Source organism: Xenopus laevis, chromosome 8L (genome assembly GCF_017654675.1).
Source record: "Xenopus laevis strain J_2021 chromosome 8L, Xenopus_laevis_v10.1, whole genome shotgun sequence".
NCBI classification, from domain to species: Eukaryota; Metazoa; Chordata; class Amphibia; order Anura; family Pipidae; genus Xenopus; species Xenopus laevis.
Window position 1 is genome coordinate 86,187,998 of NC_054385.1, and position 14,300 is coordinate 86,202,297.

Below are 14,300 nucleotides of genomic sequence, written 5' to 3' on the forward strand. Positions count from 1 at the left end.
AGAATCAAGGTTCCTGCTCATCTCCTCCTAGGAGACAATTTCACTGCAAAATTAAATTGAAGAAAGTTTGGACAGTTTGGGGCATTGGGTATTAAAGTGTAACTGAACATTTTAAAGATCTTTCTGTTTGTCTAATGGAATTGTAAAAAAAAGATGTATATTATAATGTATTAATTTTTCACCGGTTTGTATCCCAATTTTCTGTAAAGGTATTATGCTCTTTGCTTTTATTTTAGGCCATGAAGAAGACAAATTACTACTTATTCCATCCTTTAATGTTATAACCAATTTACAGCAAATGTGGCCCCCCAAACACAACCTGTGATAAAAACATGCTGATAATAACTGACCACTAAGCCCCTCTAGTTAGAGTTGACAGCTTGACGTCCCTTAGCAGGGTCTACCTAACCAATATCTGACCTGAAATCAGCCAAATATGTATCTGGCAGGATCAAAAATCTTGGTAGACATGGACCGCATTGCCAAGTTAATGATGTTTTTGTCTTAACAATTCTCTGGTCCAATAATTGGACCTAAGGACAATGATCAGGTGAAAAAAATCTGTTCATGCCAAGGTGCTGTCCCATAATGTATAAATATATATTGGATTAATGAACTCACTCCTGGACTTCATATTTTCATGAAAAAAGTAGAACATTTAGGGGCATATTTCAATTGAAAAAACTTCAAAATTCGAATTCAAAAAGACCAACTGAAATTAAGTCGAAGTTTATTTTTGGTCGAATAGGTCCGTTTTTGATCTAATTCGAATCGAAGTAATAGCGCTTTCGATGGAATTCGATTCAAAGTTTTTCCCAAAAAAAAAGTCCCCCATTGGCTAAAACAGCAATTTGGCAGGTTTTAGATGGTGAATGGTTGGAATCGAATTATTAAAGAGACAGTACATGATAAATTTTGATATTCAAATTTTCATATTTTTTTCAAATTCGAATCTAATTTGGACTATTCCCTAGTTGAAGTACACAAAAAATAGCTTGAAATTCAAGTTTTTTTCATTTGAAAATTCACCTCGATCTTTGATAAATCTGCCCCTTATTGTCAACTTTTGGTCCCTGTTATGTCACATGTTATGTTGGACTGAAGTGTTGAAACTAATGTACAGAACATTTCCTTAGATTTTCTGAGTATTTCCCGCCAATGACCTACTTTAAAAACAAAAAACCACGATACTACTGTTGTGGAGAGGATTTTTATGTTGCTAGTGATTATGGTTTTCTGCAGGATCATTGCACCATTTACTGTGGATAGTGAGCTTGGAGCAACAATTAGGAGTACAAAGCTTCAATAAATTAATGTTATGATTTCTTCCTAAAAATGTCACTGCCTTTGTGGTAAACAAACAAAATCATTGTTGCAAATAGTCACACTGGGAGAAAATGTGCTTTATTAGTACTGTGTATCTATCGGAATGCCTGGCAATACGGCAGGCAGTAGGCAATTATTCAGATTTTCCATAGCTGGTACAGATTCCCAGCAATCAGCTCATTGCCGTTAGTAGAGGTTACTGTTACCCATAGTCAATTCTATTTAGGGCACACTCACCCCCCAAACGTTGGGAATCAGGAGCACCATGGGGCTGTACTCTGTACTCTTTTTACCCCCATCTGGGTCTCCTGCACCTAATGTTATGCCCCTATATGTTATAATAGCCATAAGACGTGGAGACTCCTTTGATAAACTATCCCAGTTTATTATTTTTGACATGGTCACAGGTTTTGGGGTTGGGCTTTTACTTTTCCTGCCCAGGAGAAAAAAGGTCTGACGATTTCTTATAAACTGTGCAGATCACAGAGAGCAGTTTGGATAAAAGCTGTGTTGCGTTTAGGACTTATTTGACTTCCTAATCCCGGAATGAACCACATCCATGAATAGAGACCTTTATTCTGCCGTGTTAGCACGTGCCTGTGGCAAATGTTCACACTTGTGCCACCTCCAGAAACTGAACAGCTGTGTGTTTGCAACAGCGGAATCCTTTTTCATGACATATATTTGGGGGGAAAAATACAGTCTTTTCTTAGACTTGATAACTATTTTGAAAGCTTCTCTCTTTTAATTTTTTAGCTATTTAATATAGGCGAACCCTAGTACAGGCAATGCAGAAAAAAAAGAATGAGACAAAAAGGGCCATCTTGTCAGTTATTTAAATAGGAAATGGCATTATATTATTGCTTGTGGTGGTCTTGCAATAGCTATTATAACATATAGACCCCATATAGACCAGTGTTTGTCTTCATTGAACATCGACCTGTCCCTCTTTCTTTCCTCCATGAGAATTCATATGACGTAACTTTGAAGTAAAGAGATGAGTAGAGGCTGCTTGTGGTTTTATCCAAATTGGAGTTAGCAGACTCCTGCCACCTCTGCTTATTCTTGAGGGGATTTATGAGGTGAAACCTGAAACTTTGGGACGAAAGGGGGATATAAATTAGATGGACATTAAAATAGCTCCTCACTTCACTGCAGAATGTTTAAATTTAATGATAACACAAGACTCCCCACCTGACTGTGTAATGCCGAAGCTCTGTGCTGTCAATGGAGGGCCATAGTTTGACCATGTGAAATAAGATCCTTAGTGTTCATTTTTATTATGACAGAGAGAGTAATATTATGAGACAATATTCAACTGGTTTTCATTTTCTATTTTTTGTGTTTTTTTTGCTTTTTTTATTCAGCAGCTCTCGAGTTTGTAATTTCAGCAATCTGGTTGCTAGGGTCCAAATTACCCTAACAACCATGCACTGATTTGAATAAGAGACTGGAAAACGAATAAGAGAGGCCTGAATAGAAAGATGAGTAATCAAAAGTAGCAATAACAATAAATGTGTAACCTTACAGAGCATTCATTTTTGGATTGGGTCAGTGACCCCCCCCCCCCCCATTTGAAATCTGGAAAGAGTCATAAGAAAAAGGCAAATAATTAAAAAAAAACTATAAAAAAAATAAATGAGGACCAATTGAAAAGTTGCTTAGAATTGGCAGCATCACTGTAATTTTCTCTTTATTAGTCTTTCTCCTATTTTAACCCCTCGTCTAAAATTCTATTCATTAGCACCCAGTTTTTTTCCCTTTTCAAGTACTGTCCTTCCAGCTTCTTAACTTTTTCCCCCTTCCATCCCTATTCTGTCATCTTTCTTCCTCTTTTTCTCTCTTCATTTTCTTCCAAATATTCCAAATCCTATTTTTATCATATTAGTCAAGCAAAATGAACTTTACTTACACTGTATAAATGCCATTTTGTGGACACTGTTATTAAGACAAGCCTTCCATCATCTCAGAATCTTGTTTGTGCACCAAAATGGGGACCTGATGTCCATCCCCATGCCCTGGTTACACAATTAAATGGTGAAGAGGACGGGGGAATGTGTGGAGAGCACTGACAACTAGGAAGTGCTGAATGGAAAGTAAAATTAATTACTTGCACCGCCGCTATGCCTAAGGCATAGAGGAGGGGCAGGCAATATTTGATTGACAGCTGATATTTTTAAACGAGCTTTCAACAGCTATGAACACTTTAATAAAAAAAAACACGTTTTAACACTCTAGTTTCTCTCCAATTTTTATTATAAGCTCCATTTATTTCTATTTTGCATTTTACTCATCCCACCATTTTCTCTTCTGCTTTCCCCTTGCCTTTATTTTGACTCATGCTAATTTCACATCTTTATAAAGATTCTTCTTTATATCTTTATCTCACAAACTTGTAATTCTCCTCATACCCCCCCCCCATGTCCTTCACTTCTCCTTTCACTTGCTTGATCTCCCCAACTGCTTGCGCTGATTTTTTCTTGTCCTGGTCTAGTTTTCCTTTAATCATCAGTTTGTCATCCAACTTTCCTTTACGATGATTCAGCCATGTTGTCAAATAAAGCCAGTCTGCTAAAATATTCTAATTGTTCAAATATCGAGAAATATGGGAGCAACACAGGGAAATGACCAAAGGCAAAGATGCCATTAATGGACTCAACCCCAACTTAGCCAACACATTTGTGCAAGTGCTGTCCATGCCCTACCTATTGTATAGCTGAAGCCTGTCTGTTAGAAAGTGATAAAGAATATGAGTATTGAGAACATACAAAGATCAATTCAGAAGCAGAACTATTTTTAGTACTTTAATTACTTTTATTATACTGCTTCTATTGTGTTTCTTTCCCCAAGCCATAATGTTCATATATATTTGTGATAGAGACATAAACAGATTGTTAATAAATAAGGATTAATTATATATTGGCTTAGATCAAATACAAGGTGCTGTTTTATTATTACAGAGAAAAATTTTACTTATTTGATTAAAATTGAGTTTATGGGCCTTCCCCTAATTCACAGTTTTGCTGGAAAATGGGATCCCATACAATATAAATATGTGTTATAGCCCATAAAATGATAGATATCCCCTCTGCTAAAATTGGTCCTCTAGAGATAAACCCTCACACTGCAACAATTAATTATACTTGACAATGACCACTAGATGGAGTCAAGAGCAAGTAATATAAAATTTCATCTAGCTGCAGCATGTGCCATTAAAGCCTTCCATTTACCAGCCTGTATTATTATGCAAATTAAAAAGTAAACCAATTGCAAAGTAGTAATTTCCTGGCAGTTCACATCCTTCAGTTATTAATTATCAGCATCAAGCAGCATATAAACAAAATGCTGCGCAAACACAAGTATTTGTCATGGTGCATGTTCTATGCTCCAAGTTAAAAAAAAAAAAAAAAATAGGCCATGGCAGTATAGAAAAATTATCTATAGCCAGCCAACTGAAGCTATAAAGGGCAATTAATCATTGAAACCCACTGGCCCGTCTAGTCTATTTATCTCTTTATTGTCTACGTGTACTATATACCAAACATAATATCTGCTTCTCTATAAAACATTTCCTGCTATATTAAGTCACAGGCGCAGCTTTACAAATAGAGTACAAGTCACGACTAGCATTTTCATCATTGGGATTGCATGATTTCTGGCACTTGCCGTTAAAGGAAAACTATACCCCCGAATCTTGTAGGTCTCTATAAAAAGATATTGCGTAAAACAGCTCATATGTAAAACCCTGCTTCATGTAAATAAATCATCATCCTAAATAGAAAACTGCCATTTTAAAAAATAAGGGCCGCCCCTGGGATCGTAAGATTCACAGTGCACACAAACATACCATGTCCATTTAAGCACTCACACTTGCAGCTGCGTTTGTAAATGTCAAGAAGCATCCCAATGTATATAACTTGGGCATTTTTATTCTAAACTTTCAGTTGACCATACACAGTCAGATATTGGCTTGTAAACTGGCTACTTTTGACTAACGCTCAAGTGCATGCACCTGTATATGGGGCCAGGGGAATAACTCCAACTTCAGACATAGTTAATCTCTGGACACAGGCCTGGAGTGCAATGAAACATTGTGTTGTAATATTTGTTCTTTCCAGGTCTACACTGGGCATACTCTCCTTTATTCCATCCGCAGCTGCAGTGTTGGTACACCAACTCTCTGTTGGGCCAAAATTACATAATTACTGATCCATATGCAATTGTCCTTGGTCAAATATCGGGCGGTAAGAGTGGAAAGTCCTGCTGTTGAATGACAACATTGATTATGAGAAAACAGTCCTCTCCCCATGGGTCTCCATAGGCCCCTCTATATGATTTAATTATTGTCCCTGGTTCTTTTCTGCAGTAGTTTGATTATGGGAAAACAGTCCTCTCTCCGTGGATATCCATAAGCCCCCATATATGATTTGATCATTGTCCCTGGTACTTGACTGTAGTAGTATTTAAACTTAAATTATGCCCTGACACCCAACTTTTGGAAATTGACTGGTTTGGAATACTGGGTTGTGTGAAAGTTTTAGAATCTGAGTGCAAAAGATGACATGTAAAACCAATCAAGGAAGTGGAGCTGAAGCCATCAAACATACCAGCACTGTTTTGTAGTTGTGATTTTCTTTTTTTTTTTTTCAAACGATGGCGTGCAATAAACCCAGAAATTCCCATTAACTGTGGTGGGAAGCAAATTAAGACACTATGCAGCATTTTGGTAAGAAAAATACCAATGCTATTGTTCTCATAACTAGAAGCTGACCCTAAACACACACATAGAAGATTAAAATTTAAAAAAAGAAAGAATGGAGCCGCTGAAAGGTCACTTAGCCAGAATGATAAATGGGGACACACTAAAAGATGGCATTTTTAATATACATTTTCTTCAGTATTTACAAAAGGGCAATAAATGTCAGAACATGCTTGGTGTGGTTTCATCAACTCATTTTCTTCAATAAGCCTGACTTTGGTAAGAACCACACAATGTCATGGAGCTGGATGGGACCTTAGATTGTAAGCTCCACTGCAGCAATGACTGACCAGTCTCTGTAACACACCATGTGAGCACTACATAAAGAAAGGATTCGAAAATAAAAAAATATATACTAATTTCTCTGAAAACATAAATAGCAAACTGGAGCAGTAAAAGCCTGATGTTTTTGTAAGCATTAGATAGAGCTCAGTATGTCAGATTTGTTCATACAATAACGGAACTTATAATAGGAGAGAAGGTTTGTGTGTTTGTTATAGTTTGAAACAGTGACCTATTACTTTAGACACTACAGTAGTGTAAAAGGAATTAGAAATAACAGTAGAAAAGTAATTGCCTAAGTATAAATCTTTGGTTTAGTATGGGGCATGAATTAAGAGAGAAAGGCCAAACAAAATGACATTGTTCTTCTAACAAAAGTACCTCAGGGTAAATGTGATCAACATTATACAAAAGGTCAATAGCATCATTTGCCCAATTAAACTTCTACATAGGATAACTCAGCTTGCTCATAAACATGCCCTGAGATTTGAGTAAAGGGAGATATAGAATCAGCAGCAGAAGGATTTCCATATAATTAGGGCTGACACGTTATAGAATTTTTCACTAAAGGAACTGGTAATGAGAAATTCATTGGTGGGCTTCAAAAATTGGTGGGAGTCCTTTCTACCAAGAATTATTGGTTTATACAATTGATCCAGAAAACAGCAATTACGTTGGATCACTTGCATCCAATAATTGATTCAAATGTTTATACTCCAATCCATTTGGATGACCATCTTGTCAGTTCTCATGTATGATCACTGTCCCAATGGTTGAACAGCTCTTTGTTGAAGTTATTGCCAAGCTGCCTGTCTGTGCCCAGCTTAAAAGTTGAAGGATAATAAATTATTAGCGAGAAATCAGTTTTCTTCTGGACGCACCCTACATCCTAGTATTCTCTGCATTTGACCAAGGAAAGATTTTGCATTCATGTTTAGTTATATGGCTAGAAAATGCATGCAGGAATCCAAGGTACTTATTTGTTCTATATATTGAACAGGAAAAGCTCGAAAAAAACATAATGTTAAAGATCAAGAGCTGAATGAATATGAAGTATTCTCAATGCTATTAGTATAAAGTATTACTGTTTTATTATAACAAAAGATGTATATTTCAGAGGTTTCAGCTGATACATGCATAAAATTCATTGCCCAGTAGTACTACTGTGCCAGGTATAATATGCTTAAAGCCCTTGTCACTGCATCGGTTGACTACTAATATAATATGCATTTCCTCCAGTTTAGATTGTTAAATTCTCATTAGATTGTAAGCTCTTGTGAGCAGGGCCATCTATCAGAATTTTTATTCTGTAAAACTGCTTTGTTAATGTATTGTTAGATCCTTGTTGTAAAGCACCACGTAACTTGCTAGTGCTATATAAATACCGTAAATACAATACATGATGATTATGATGATAAACTGTCTGCCTGGACAGTATAGCTTTCAAGGGTGGTGGCAGATGGGGAGATTAGTTGCCTAGCAACAAATCTTCTCTACTGCGGGCGACTAATCTCCCAGAAATGCCTTTCTGTTGGCAAGAATACGAATCGCAGGCGGGATGGCATACAAATTGCTTTGGACTTCCGAAGTTTCCTCGTGAGGCAACTTCGTATTTTTGCTGGTGGAAAGGCATTTCGGGGAGATTAGTTGCCCGCAAAGTAGAAGATTTGTCGAAGGGCGACTAATTTCCCCTTCTGCCACCACCCTTAGGGTCAGGGCACACAAGCCTGACGAGGAAACTTCGGGGGACTTCAGAAAACTAGTAAACTTTGAGCGACTTCGGGAAATCGAAGCAACACGAGTGCATTGGCGCAGGCGTTTTTTCATTGAAGCAGACGGAAGACATGGAGAAGCCGTTCGGGAGATTAGTCGCCCCGAATCTCCAGGTTTGCCCTTACCCTTAGGATGAAGATGCTGTGACCAGTAGCAGCTACTGGTCATGGCTACAAAATTAACAATAGTGATAATTGGCTTTGCTAAGAAACTACGTGTTTTATCAGAGGCAATCTAAAAATTGTCTATGGCAGGGTATTTTTTGGCATTTCGTAGCTACAACAATCAGCTGCTACTAGTAGCTCCGGAGCTACTAGTAGCAGCTAATTGTTGTGGCTACAAAATGCCCTGCAATAGACAATACTGAGAATGGCCTCTGCTAAAACACATGTAGTGTCTTAGCAAGGCCCGAAGTTTCCTCGTGAGGCAACTTCGGGCGACTTCAGAAAACGAAGCTCTGCGAGTGCTATGCCGCAGCCGTTTTTTCATTATGGTGGGGTTCAGCTGTGTGACCATCTATAATGCCTATAATATTATCTATGTGGTAGTTAACCGGAAAAACACATCCTCTCCTAAAGGTTTGATGACTGCAGCAACTTGGTAGCCAAGAAATGTGTGATTCCTCCACCCCCATACATTTCTCCATAACTCCCCCTGGGTGTTCTGAACCACTGTTAGGGAACCTCTGAAATTCTGGCATATGGTTTGTTCTTTTTGGAAAATAGTTTATACCCCCCCCACACCATTTATTAATGCAGTTTGATAGGATGCCTCATTTGGGAACTGTCAACCTGCAGTACTTCAGCTGCTGCAGAATATATTTTGTAGTGTCCTTCTCCTAGCCATGCTGCTGGGTGGGGGGATGTTGAGTGTTCTGCAACAGCTGGAATGCCTATCCTTCTTCCAAATACTAAGCTCCTTTTTTCTTCCTTCCTTTCTTTCATTTTTTTTTTTTGGAGAACCTGAAACTGAGATTTCCCACAACCATACTGAATCCTCCCACACATTCTCTCACATCCTGACAGGGCTTTCCCTTGTGTACCTGCTAGAGAGCAGATTATTTCACTGAAGGCCTATTGCTTTCTTACACATATATATGAATATATATTTCTGCGTCTCAGTGGTTTGGGTTCTGAGAGGTACTTCCGATAAGAGATCATAGAAGCAAGGTGCCATTCTAAGGGAAGCCCATTTTCAGATCAATCCTGCGTGTCTTTTTAATACCTACATAATCTGTACTGTGCAGGTACAGTCTACTACAGTATTCCAGGTTAATGGGACATAATAGGATATAATGACAAGGCGCTACTAAATAAGCGATGATAAAATCATGGGGAAATCGATGTTGCACAACTCATTTGATTTTATGGCAGCAGCAACAACTGGTTGAAAGAGATAAATGGTGTTTTTCAGCTATTTTCTGCTGTGTAGAAGTAAAAATGTTTATTTTTTATCATCTGCTTATGCTGCTGTTTACAACTGTAAAACACCTCTGACTACTAAAATATAAATATATGTGTGTGTGTGTATATAATATATATATATATATATATATATATATATATATATATATATATATATATATATATATATATATATATATATATATATTACTCTGTAATTGGTTAAACCAGTAAATGCACTTTACATAAAGGCCTTCATTCATCGCAGAAAATAAATGCGAAGAGAGAAGGAAGGTTTGAAAGGAAGTTTTCCCAGCTGAAGGCCTGGATTCATATTACACAAAATGCATTCCTGCTGCCTGTGGCGAGTAACTATTTATTTGCCGGTATGGTCAGCAGCACCTCTCTCAGGCCAGTCTGACAAGGATAAGAAAACTGGGTATTCAAAAGCCTGGGTATTTAAAATCATGATAAATATTTCTAAAGAATATAGAAAATCTGTAGAAACTCACAATTGCACTGCTCTGAGCCTCCCTTCTTTTAACAGCAATGGCTGTAGAAGTGGCAAAATATAGTTGTGGGACTATCTATATAAAATTAGTATTATCTGACTGATAGCACTTCAGCTGTTGTTGAGCTATAAATCCAGCCTATGGCTGTTGTAATTCAGTAACAATATAAGGGTTATAGGATGGGCAACACATATAAAGTGTTTTTGTCTCTATTTTGCCTACTATCCTTTAGTTGCCGGCTAACCTTTAGTTCTTTCTACAGATATGGGATCTGTTATCAGGAAACCCATTATCCAAAAAGCTCCGAATTACGAAAAGGCCATCTCCCATAGACTCCATTTAATCCAAATTTTTAAAAATGATTTCCTTTTTCGCTGTAGTAATAAAACAATAGCTTGTATTTGATCCCAGCTAAGTTATAAGTCATTCTTATTGGAAGCAAAATCAGCTTATTTCATGTTTACATGATTTTCTAGTAGACTTAAGGTATAAGGATCCAAATTACAGAAAGATACGTTATCCGGAAAACCCAAGGTCCCAAGGATTCTGGATAATAGGTCCCATAGCTGTACCTACAACTGGTGCTCTGTTGGGCAGTGACCCCTATTTCAACCCCTTCAAACAGCTATGGGCACAATAATATTTTTGTATCTATTTGTGTTGTTTCTGTCCTACAAATGTTTTATTTTCTGTAATGCGGAAATAGACAAAATGCAGCTTTCTATTTCCTTTGTAAGTACCAATACCAGCATTCATTTACATCACATTTGTGACACCCAGTCATTTTACCAATTTAGTGTGTGTGTATATATATATATATATATATATATACATACTGTATATATACAATAAACTTTTTTTTGCTTTCACCTCTGTGTTTTGTTGCAACTTTGGGACTTACTTATTGTTTATTATACACAAGCTGCTTCTGGTTTGGTGAAAGTACAATACTCTTAGTAGAAAGCCATTTTCATCATTTGTAAAGGCATTAAAGGGTGCTCTTTAATCATATATATATTAATTAGTAATTATAAGTCTATGAGGGGCTGTGCACTCACCCGCATATGTGAGATTCACCCTTGCTGGTAAATCACCAGTGGTGCATGAGATAAATGTAAGCAAAGGATTGATTAATTAATTAATAATATATTAATTAGTAAATAGATGGGTGAATAAATTTGGCAGGCATGAATTTGCGGCAAATTTCTGTGTTTCACCGCCCGCAAATGTTTTTGCAAAACTGTAGCTAAAATTTGCAGCAGGAATATTCGGTGTGACAAAAAAAATTATTGCGTGCGTCAAAATTGTTGTGCATCAAAATGATTTTGACACCCATTGACTTCAATGCGTTTCACAAATTTTCCACTGTTTTGTGGACTTTTCTGCTTTTTCACTAATTTTTCAGCGAAACATGATAGATTCGACCATCACTTATATTAAATGTTAACATATCTATTGGTGTAACTGGAATTCCTCTGCACTTTGGTTTGGGGAATTCTCATCCATCCTTTAAAAGGGCAGCCTAAGCACCGAATACAGATGAATATCATTTTTCTTGCCATGACACACGTTTTCTGAATCATAAATGGGGTATGAAAAGGCCTTAAATCATCCTCCCATCTGCTCTTGTTACATTGTCTCCAAAGCCACAAAATCCATTTTGTCTTTATTTAATGACTTCCCCATTAGTCATTTGTACACCACAAGATCTGTCAGTCTAGTGTTTTGGATCTGGAGAGAGGACATACCTTTAACCGAAATGTAGTTTATTACAAATATTTTTCCATCAGATGTTTCTGTTTTTTCTGTACCCAAATTACAAAGTGTTATGCGGGCTATTTTCAGACATGGAGCTATGAGTAACAGTGATGGTAGCAATTGCTCGGTCATTTGGAAATATCCATATATGCTTATTATGGTGGTCAGTCAGGGTCAAAATCAGAACCCCACTTTTGTTCTGTGGCCTCATATAAGGGGACCCTAGTAACATAGGAAATACAATTGTTTCAGGCCCAAGCCATGTCAGAGCTCCGTAACATTGTGCCACTCGTACCCGCCGATGGCTGCCCTGCCAGTCACTGAAGGGTCTGTGATGCCAAGTGCCCAGTAAAGGGAACTGAAAGGTCGTGCCAGCATAGGAGACACAATCCTCATACACAATTTTGTTCAAAGAAGCAAGAATGCTTAAAAATAATTCTTCCATTAAATAACACATTGCTGTAATAAAACACATGTAAAATATCCCTGGCTTTTATAAGGCTCTGGATTTGTAGCCTGAGGTGCCAGCCAGACAGGCAGCTGTTAGTCTCTCCATAGCCCTGGCCAGTTAGAGAATCCAGAAGCACTGTGCTCTTCTCTCCATAGACTCCAATGTCTTATTTCTCTAGTGAATAGCCGGCACTCATGTTACAAAAAAATCAAAGTGCCTGGGTGCAGTCATAAAATATAGAATAATCAAACAACAATGTCTGCACTCTCGTCTTAAAAAGTGAAAAAGTTAAACCTACTAAACTGAATCAAGGGTTGCTTCCAAAGCTGGACCAAGGTATCATATTCATATTTAATGAGTACTCTAGGCAAGGCTGGCACACAAGGCTTGGGCCCTGGTACCCACTGGCAGTCCATTGGTTAACTCAATCAACCAGCTATTTCAATTCTTAGGAAATAAAAAGTAAAAAATAAGTGGGCTGCAAAGTTTATCTTTGAAGCATCTTTGTGCCTGTCATATCACTGCTCTAAATACATCTGAGATAATGGGTGCACAGGATACATACCCCTGTGTACATAAGGAAGTGCCCATAAATGAAGCACTCCTACAGAGCCTAAATAGCATTGTTGAATAAAACATTTGGATGTTTCTTGAACACAACAGAGTTTTTTCCTTGACCTTTGTCAGTCTATGGTGGCTGAACTTGTGGTTTTGTTGTAAGTAAAAACAGAATGAATTTAACACAACCAGTCACAAGTGAATAGAATTAAACGCTAAAGCAGTCATGTCCAAAGTCAGGCCTGGGGGCCAATTACGGCCATTTTCAAATTTGGGGACCAAATCCGGCCCTCGTTGCAAAAAGTTTGGACACCCCTGCCCTAAAGCATTTATTTAAAGTGACAGCTGCTTCCTATAAACTACTCGCTCAACCAGGATTACTTCAGCGCACAGCCCAGTAGTATATGCAGCGGTGCTTCTTTCCTCATAGACATTACCGCAAGTCTACGACATAAATCCAAGTAGAATAGTGAGGAGAGCGACCCAGGGCAGAAGATCTGCAACAATGTGATTTATTAGCTGCTACAAACACATAACATGTTTCGGGCCTCAAACGCCCTTTATCAAGTGTAACAAAAAATGGAAACATAGTGACCTTTTAAGACAATATCCTGTTGAAATCCCACCCCTTGATCTCAGGGTTAAAGTTCATCCCTTCCATACTTCGTGATCTAGTGCCAATTAACAGTGTTAAAAATATAAATATATAAATACAACGACATGTGGAATAAATTATCAATCATATACAATACAGTAATTTTTTAAAAAAGAATTTTTTTAAAAAGGATTTTTTGTTAATAAACTCTCTCCAAAGACATATTCTTTTTGCAAAGCATTTGTGAAAGTGTATATATAATTTTGATGTTTAAGCTATATAGCAAGCAAAATATAATTCAACATATAGTCCAATACAAAGAAATTTTTTTGCTAGACTTTGATCCATGGCATATTCAGTCCATTGCCATATCTCCCTTTCCACCTGTGGATAAAATAAAATTCACTGATATAGCGCCTGGGTACTGCACATCAAAGTGCCTACCTAGGTTCACGAAACAAACAAAATACTTTCATATAGCAAAAATTAGGGTAACTTACATAGTATTCGTTTAAGCAACTTTAATGGTAACGTTCCACATTTAATAGTAATCGAGTGGCCTGGTGCCAATACGTAATTTAAAAATTCTTACCCTTATTGCGACTAAGTTGCTAGAATTCTCTAATATCAGAACCTGAACCTATAAACTACATTACTACAGCCTGACAAATAAGAAATGTCTAGAAATGATGCACCTTTTGCAGAAGGCCAGATGAGGAGGTATTTCCTCTGTGCAACCAATTTTTTTATTTGCGCATAGTTCATAAATGTTTTGCAAACACATAGTCATTGTCAATGTAGAAAAAAAACTGGCCCATTGTTTGTCTTTACCAGTGCACAATGGATGTGATAAAATGTCTTAAAGAAAAAGACACAATTTTGC